Below are 9,005 nucleotides of genomic sequence, written 5' to 3'. Positions count from 1 at the left end.
GGGACCAACCAGGAGGACCAGGGACCAGACTGGGTGAGGAAGTCTTATCACTGATCTTTCTTTTTCTTAATTTCCCCCTCTCAGAGCTTACTACAGGTCTGGGGTGCTTAAAGAACAAGAGAGCGGGGTATGAGAGATTGTCAAGTCTTCCCTTTTGTTGTGGCAAGGATGTACTACAGTGGAAAGCATTTAAATTCACAGAGAGGTTGTGTATCCAGCACCTTCCCTCATTAAATCTCCATGGTTCTCAACTTTTAGGAGAACGGGACTCTTCCAGGCTGAGCTGGGGCTCCCTATTTTTCTGAAATTGAATCGGAGGGGACTTCCCTGGTGGTCCAGTGGTTAAGACTTTGCCTTCCAATGCAGGGGGTGAGAGTTCCACCCCTGGTCGGGGAGCTAAGATCCCATATGCCTTGCAGCCAAAAAACCAAAACAAAAAACAGAAGCAATATTGTAACAAATTAAATAAAGACTTTAAAAATGATGCACCTCAAAAAAAAAAAAAAAAAAAAAAAGAAGAGGGCTTCCCTGGTGGCGCAGTTGTTGAGAGTCCGCCCGCCGATGCAGGGGACGTGGGTTCGTGCCCCGTCCGGGAGGATCCCGCTTGCCGCGGAGCGGCTGGGCCCGTGAGCCAAGGCCACTGAGCTTGTGCGTCCGGAGCCTGTGCTCCGCGACGGGAGAGGCCACAGCAGTAAGAGGCCCGCGCACCGCAAAAAAAAAGAAAAGAAAAATTGAATCAGAGACATAGAAAATTCGAGGGCCTTGGATATTGGAGAACTAAAGAGAAATAATGAAAAGACCAAAAGTCCAAGAGCTGTTTCTGACTTGGCTGGTCTATTGGTTCTGATTGTGAGATTCATGTAACCTGGGGAGACAAATGAAAAACAGTTTCGGAGCCGGGGCCGAGGGGCCGGAAAGCCGGAGCCCGTGCCTCCGAAGAATAGTGGCCGCCACGGTGAGGCAGGAGGAGGGGAGGGGAAGGGAAGCAGTTTCGGGGCCGGGGCTGGGAGCTCCGGCTGGACTGCGGGCGGGCGCCGCGCGCACTTGCGTTCCCGCGTTCCCGGCGGGGGGCGGGGACTGGGGTGTCTCAGCCGGGGGTTACTGAGGCGGGCGCTGGCGACCTCGGGGCCAGGGAGGGCCTTCTGGCTGGAAGGCAGGGCGTGTCTGGCGTGCCGGGAAATACCGAGCAGACGCAATCGCCGTGTGCGCCAGCCACGTGCCGGCAGCCCAAGGTGGAGGTAAGTCCGGCCCGCGAGCCCCTGCTCGGTCCCCGAGCTAGTTGATGGTGTCGCCCTATTATCGTCCCCATTTGAAAGCTGGTGAAACGGGCTCCGGGACTTTCACGAGGAAGTGGCAGAACTGGGACTTGAACCAGACCCTGCAACACCGAAAACTGAGCGTTTCTGCGGTACCATTGGCCCTAGAGCCAGCCCACAGATCTGGGCCACACTGGCTGCGTCAGGTCACCTGGGGACCTTTAAAAGTACAGGGTCCTGAGCTCTGTCCCCGGATAGAGGATTGTTGAGTGATTTTGGCAGTGGGTTTGGGGAGCCACTTATTAACGGATAGTGTTAAGGATAAGGTAAGAGCTTACAAGTGCCAGGCCCTGAGCTGAGGCTTATGTAGATTCCCATTTAATTCTGAAGAAGTCGGTGCTCTCATTGTCCCCATTTTACAGATAAACAGTCTGAAACTCAGGGCATCTGACTTTTCCAGGGTCACTCATCCCAGTTTTGAGCCCAGCTGCTCTGTGTCCTGAGACTACACATAGAGGCACATTGTTCCTGCCTTGTAATAGTCACTGCCATTTTCCGAGGACCCCGCCCCCCACCCCAGCCGGGTCCTTCACACACATTCCTGCATGTGGCTCTGGAGGACTTGGTACCTTAAAGGAGAAAGCAGGCAAGTCCGTAAAATAGGACAATATTAATAGGAAAATGACATGAGCTAAGTCTTTATATATATATATCTATAAATTTGTTTATTTTATTTATTTATTTTTGGCTGCGTTGGGTCTTCATTGCTCGGGGCTTTCTCTAGTTGCAGGGAGCAGGGGCTACTCTTCGCTGCGGTGTGCGGACTTCTCACTGCAGTGGCTTCCCTTGTTGTGGAGCACGGGCTGTAGGTGCGCGGGCTTCAGTAGTTGTAGCACACAGGCTCAGTAGTTGTGGCTCGCGGGCTCTAGAGCGCAGGCTCAGCGGTTGTGGTGCACGGGCTTGGCTGCTCTGCGGCATGTGGGAGATGTGGGACCTTCCCGGACCAGGGCTTGAGCGCGTGTCCCCTGCATTGGCGGGCGGATTCTTAACCACTGCGCCACTAGAGAAGCCTGACGTGAGCTAAGTCTTGAAGGATGTTGGGATTAGACAGTATTGGAGTAGGAGAGAGGATGTTCAGTGGGTTAATGGGTATGGAGTTTTGGGGGGAGGGATAATGAAAATGTTACACAGCTCTATGAATATCCTAAAAAGTGCTGAACTGTGCACTTGAAAAGAGTGACCTGGGTGGTGTATGAATGCAGAGTAAAGGAGGGGAGCCGATCCTGGAGTAGATGGGCGTGGCTACAGTACGTGATGTGGAGAGCAATGAGGGGAGAGAAAACTAGAGAAGTCATTTGTAGCCAGAGCTGGGGATGCCGGGCTGGGGGTAGCCTGAATTGGCTGGCCGTGGCAGCAGAGGTAGGGTATTGTGTGCGTGTTTTGGGAGGATGGCCAGAACCCTCCTTCAGCAGAGGGAGTGGGAGGCATTTGGAAGCCCTGTCAAGTGTCACGTTCATTCAGATGTGTATCGGGCACCTGCTGTGCTAGCCACAGCCCAGGCTCTGGATATATCATGGCAGATGTGACAGTTGTGGTCCTGACCTCCCTCCCTCCTAGTTGTGATGCCAGCAGCTGTTTGCAGGGGCCCTGGGTGAAGAGAGCCCCCTTTCTATCTCCATGTGTCCTTGAGAAGAGGGTGAGTCAGTGGCTGTCTCTACCCACCAGCTCGAGGAACTGTGCCTTGAAGGGAACTTTGCACATCCATCTGTCCAAAGCCAGGTTGCCTTCTTGATGTGCTTCGCACAGGACAAACCACATTCCTTAGGGCTTCCCAACCCCCCCCCCCCGCCCCCACTGCCTGTGGTCCTTTGCCCCGGCTGCAGGGCTTTGGTCCCGCATTGTGCCACGTGGCTCTCCAGGCAGGAAAGCATATGTACCATCTGCAGTGTCCCAGGCATGGAGTCTCATGGCTCTGACCTCTGCTCCTTGACCAACAGCTTGGCCTGAGTTGGATGCTGTGTTGGCCAGTTGCTCTTGCCCAGGGTCTTCAGGCCCGAGCATCAGTCAGTGGATTATGGGGTGTTTTAGGGCTTTCTGGGAGAGGCCTCACCAGTAACTGTCTTCATCCCCTGTGGTAGCTGCAGCTGGCACAGCTGTGCTCCCCATGAATCCTCAGCTCTGAGCACAGCTGACGCACCTGGCACTTGGTGGGTGTCTGGGTATTGAGTAGGTAGCTGAGAAGCTTGGCTGCACCTCTCATCTCTAGATCATTCAGTACCAAGCGGGATCTGGTCTGGAAGCAGAGGCAGCTGTTGAGCTACTCTGGACCTGCCACTGTCAGGTGTCAATTTTTCACATGCCTTGCCTTCTGAGGGCCTTAGCCCTCCTATAAGGGGGATATTATTCTCCCCATTTTGCAGATGAAAACTGAGGTTCAGAGAGGTTGAGTGATTGCCAGGGCCACACACACACACACACACACACACACACACACAAAACAAGTTTTGGCAATGGGAAACTCTGAAAGGGAGACGGCAAACAACAGGCAAATGGAAGAATTCAGTTTGGGACCTATTGTTACGGTAACTTGATTGATTGGCTTTGAGCAAATCGATTACCATCCAGAAGTTTCTAGGATGTCCTAATTTTATGCTAAATTGTATGTAAATACTTTGTCCCTAATGTTTGCTCTGTATGACCTTAGAAGTCATATTAGAGTGGGGGTGAGCCAGGTGATACAATTGGTGAGGAATGCGGCAGCCCGTGCCACAGACCATGGGTACATGCAACATGAAAACATAACGGGTGATGGAGCCTCAAGTCTGCCTGATGAAAGTCCGTGAGGTGTTAGGGAGTGTTGGTGAGGATAACCAAGCCCACAGCTGGGTCCTGTAGCAGGAGGGACGGGATGGTTAAGCAGCCAGCATTTCAAAAGGCTTCAGGGATCACCGTCTTCAGGTGAAGCTTTCAGCTAGAGAGGGAATGAGGAAAGAATGTTTAGAGAGAAAACGTTCAGAACACATGAGAGGTTTTTTTTCATTATAAAGTATCCATAGAACAAAATTTACTTTTTTTTTTTTTTTTTTGGCCACACCGGTGCAGCATGCAGGACGTTGGCTCCCTGACCGGGGATCGAACCCGTGCCCCCTGCGGTGGAAGTGCGGAGTCCTAACCACTGGACCGCCAGGGAATTCCAAAATTTACTCTTTTAACCATTTTTTACACATTTGAAAGTAGTTTATTTTAATGATCAGATTTACAGGCATGAACAGAGGACTGTTTTCTATTGTTTTGTATAATTTGCCTGATGGTTTTTTTAAATAAAAAGTGCAACTTTTTTTCAGTTATACATATGTTTATTCTTTTTCGGATTCTTTTTTTAAAATTTATTTTATTTTATTTATTTTATTTTTGGCTGTGTTGGGTCTTCATTGCTGCGCGCAGGCTTTCTCTAGTGGTGGGCGGGGGCTACTCTTCGCTGTGGTGCACAGGCTTCTCATTATGGTGGCTTCTCTTCTTGCTAGGCACTTGGGCTTCAGTAGTTGTGGCACACGGGCTCAGTAGTTGTGGCTCACGGACTCAGTAGTTGTGGCTCACGGACTCTAGAGCACAGGCTCAGTAGTTGTGATGCACGGGCTTCGTTGCTCCGCGGCATGTGGGATCTTCCCGGACCAGGGCTCAAACCCATGTTCCCTGCATTGGCAGGCGGATTCTTAACCACTGCGCCACCGGGGAAGCCCCTTTTTCATATTCTTTTCTCTTATAGGTTATTACAGAATATTGAGTAGAGTTCCCTGTGTTATACAGTAGGTCCTTGTTGGGTATCTATTTATACATAGTTGTGTGTGTATCTTAATCCCAAGTGCCTAATATACCCCTCCCACCCCCTGCACCACGTTCCCCCTTTGGTAGCCATAAGTTTGTTTTTGAAATCTGAGTCTGTTTCTGTTTTGTAAGTAAGTTTATTTATATCATTTAAAAATTAGATTCTACCTATGAGTGATATCATATATTTGTCTTTCTCTTTTTGTCTTACTTCACTTAGTATGATAATCTCTGGGTCCATCCATGTTGCTGCAAGTGGCATTATTTCATTCCTTTTTTTTTTTTTTGAATTTAATTTTATTTATTTGTTTTTTATACAGCAGGTCCTTATTAGTTATCTATTTTATACATATTAGTGTGTATATGTCAATCCCAATCTCCCAACTCACCCCCCCACCCCGCAACTTTCTCCCCTTGGTGTCCATACGTTTGTTCTCTACATCTGTGTCTCTATTTCTGCCTTGCAAACCGGTTCATCTGTACCATTTTTCTAGATTCCACATACATAGATGTGTTAATATCCAATATTTGTTTTTCTCTTTCTGACTTACTTCACTCTGTAGGACAGTCTCTAGGTCCATCCACATCTCTACAGATGACCCAATTTCATTCCTTTCTATGGCTGAGGAATATTCCCTTGTATGTATGTACCGCATCTTCTTTATCCACTCCTCTGTCGATGGACACTGAGGTTGCTTCCATGCCAGTTTCATGGCATTAAGTTTTCACACTGTTGTGCAAGCATCGCCACTCTCCATCTCCAGAACTTTTTCATCCCCCAAATGAAACTGTATACGCACTAAACAACTCCTGTCCTCCCTGCCCCAGCATCTCTATTCTCTATTCTACTTTCTCTCTCTATGAATTTGACCCTTTTAGGTATCTCCTATGAGTGGACTCATACAATGTTTGTCTTTCTGTGTCTTCTTTCACTTAGCATAACATTTTCAAAGCTCATTCTTCTTGTAGCATGTGTCAGAATTTCATTCCTTTTATGGGTGAATAATATTCCACTGCATGTCCATACTACATGTTGTTTATCCATTCATCCATTGAACATTATGTAGTAAATACGATGGTCCATATGTCATGACCTGTAATTACAAAACTAGAGAAATACACGCTTGATTACACAAAGCTACACGTGAACGCTTGTTCAAAATGATAAAACCTAGAGAAATGTGTGCTTATTGTCACTGGGGTGCATGTGAAAGTTTGTTGATAGAAGCATCACTTAGGTTATAAAACAGGTCCCTGACCAAGGATCGAACCCATGCCCCCCGTGGTGGAAGCATGGAGTCCTAACCACTGGACTGCCAGGGAATTCCAAGTGTAGCATTATTAAACTGTGGGAATATCAGTGTAATACTGTACACCAATATAAATGAACCACTTAGAGCTACACGTAACAACATAGAAGAATGTTACAAATGTAATGCCAACCAAAAGAGGCCAGGTAGAAACTACTTTAGCATTCCACTTACCGAGAATAAGCGTATGCCATCAAGCTATATTGATAAAAATGCATATCTAAGTTTTAAAATCATAGAGCAAAACTTACAAATTAACGTGAGAATAGTTGTACTCTTTCAGGAGGAGGGTATAGATAATTGGCAAGGAGAACATGGGACATGATTTCCTACTTGACCTGGTTGTGGTTACATTGGATTTGCTTTAAGTTTGATAAACTATACGTTTGTTTTATACAATTTTTTTACTTACGGTGTTTTACAACTTACAAAGTTAAACAGAAGCTACTCTATTATTTTTGTTCCTTTGTTCTCCCCTGTTTGTTGTATTCCATATGAACCTTCTTTTAAAAAATCATTTTATTGTATCTGAATTTTAAGTCATAATTTGGAAATTCTTCCTACATCTGGTTACAAGAGAATTCACACGTGATTCTCTTAATACCTGCAATTTTTCAATGTTCACATTTAGATCCTGGATCCTTTTGTGCTGTATTCTTGCATAGTAGATGAGGTTTACATTTAAGTTTAGGTCTTTCTAACTGGCTAATAAGTTCCTGAACTATTTATCGTAAAGTCCATCTTTGCATTCGTGGTTTGAAATACCTGCTTTATCAGTTACTAATGTCCATATGTGACTTGGTTTATTTCTTTGTGTTCTTTTCCACTGGTCTATTCATTTGTGAGGACCACTATGCTTTAAGTATAGATACATTAAGAGTACGTTTTAATAGCTGGCAGGGTAACCCCTTTCTACTTCGCAGTTTTTCAGTTTTCCTCATTGTTATGAGTGTTTTAAAGTTTTTCTCATATGGATTTGTACATTTCCTGTTGAATTTACTCATAGGCATTTTCTTTGTTGATATTATAAAGGGGTTTTCTTTAACATTAAATCCTCTAAGTGGGTATTGTTTGTCTATATTAAGACTAATAATTTTTGTATTTAATTTCATGTCCTGATACCTTAGTGAATTAAAAACATTTTTACTGAGATATAATTGACAATATAACATTGTATTAGTTTTAGGTTATACAACCTAATAATTATATATATACATACTATGAAAACTGATCTTAGCAGATATGTCCCTAGTGTGTTACCACCTTTTTGATTAATTTTTTGTTTTCTCTGACTATATCCTCTGCTGAGTCAGAAGATTTTTGCATGGTAAACTGTGAATATCTTCATGTCTGAAATGGTTTATTTTTTCTCTTGCATTTGAATGGAAGGTACCACCCAGCAGAGATGTCGAGGTCAACAACTCTCCACTCTAAATTGTTCGCAGATTCTTTCTTTGTACTGCTGACTTATATTCAGGGTGGTCAGAAAGGATTCTCACAAATGGATTCTTATCCTCTTGTAGACAAAAAACGATATTCAGTGCATTTTTGGGAACGTGAGTGATTATTCAATATTAAATCATTACATAATTTGAATATCACCCCTTCTTGTTGGTAAACTGCTTTCATTTCTAGGAGTCTAGACCTACACTGTCTAAAACAGTAGGCACTAAAAAAAAAAAAAAAATAGTGGGCACTAGTCACATGTGGTAACTGAGTACTGCAGTGTGTCCAGTGAGACTCAGGAACTGCATTTTTAATTTTCATTAATGCAAATTTTGACTTTAAAACTGATACTCAATTCAGTTTTTAGAAGGTTTATGTATGTATTAAATAATGAGTAGGAGAGTTTACTTTTTCCAATGCGTATTTTATAAAACCTAGGTAGAGATCAAGTATTTCCAACGACAATTTACCTTCTGAAATAAGATATTCTGTAAGTATAAAATACACAGTGGATTTTGAAGACAATATTAAAAAAGTAAAATATTTCACTGATTACAAAAAATATTGTTTACATGTTGCATTGGTGTTTTAGATAGACTAAGTTAAATAATATAATATTAAAATGAGTTTCCCCTGTTTGCTTAAATTCTTTAATGTGGTTACTCAAAAATTTAAAATTACAAACATGGCTCACATTATATTGGACAGTACTCCTCTAGACTCAGGACTTTCCTTATTTTTGAAATTATGAAAGTTAAATATCACGTGATCTTTTATCTTTCATTTTCCTTAACACTCGGCAAGGTCTTTTATTCTGAAGATGCACGTCTTTTCTTCAAATCTGGAAAGCTTTCTTCCATGAATTATTTCCTTCCCTCTATTCCCTCTGGGTTTTTGTTTTTGTTTTTGTTTGTTTGGAACGTCAATGAGATAGATGTTGGAATTTCTGGAACTATTAACATTTTTCATCACTTCTCTTTGCACTGAGTGCTGAGTTGGCCACGCTCTTTGAAACGTACTTCCGTGAGCCATCGTTGAGATGGCTGTTCAGAGTTCCTTCTTTCTGTCTAGGACCACAGTATGTAAGCTGGTGTGCCCTTGGATTTGTCTTTTCCTGCCCTCATTTTGAAATGTTGAATTTATTTTTCCAGGCACAGCTCTCTGTTTT

Source organism: Phocoena sinus, chromosome 19, assembly GCF_008692025.1.
Source record: "Phocoena sinus isolate mPhoSin1 chromosome 19, mPhoSin1.pri, whole genome shotgun sequence".
Classification (NCBI taxonomy): Eukaryota; Metazoa; Chordata; class Mammalia; order Artiodactyla; family Phocoenidae; genus Phocoena; species Phocoena sinus.
The sequence above is the reverse complement of the archived record's forward strand: the minus strand, read 5'-3'. Positions refer to the sequence as shown.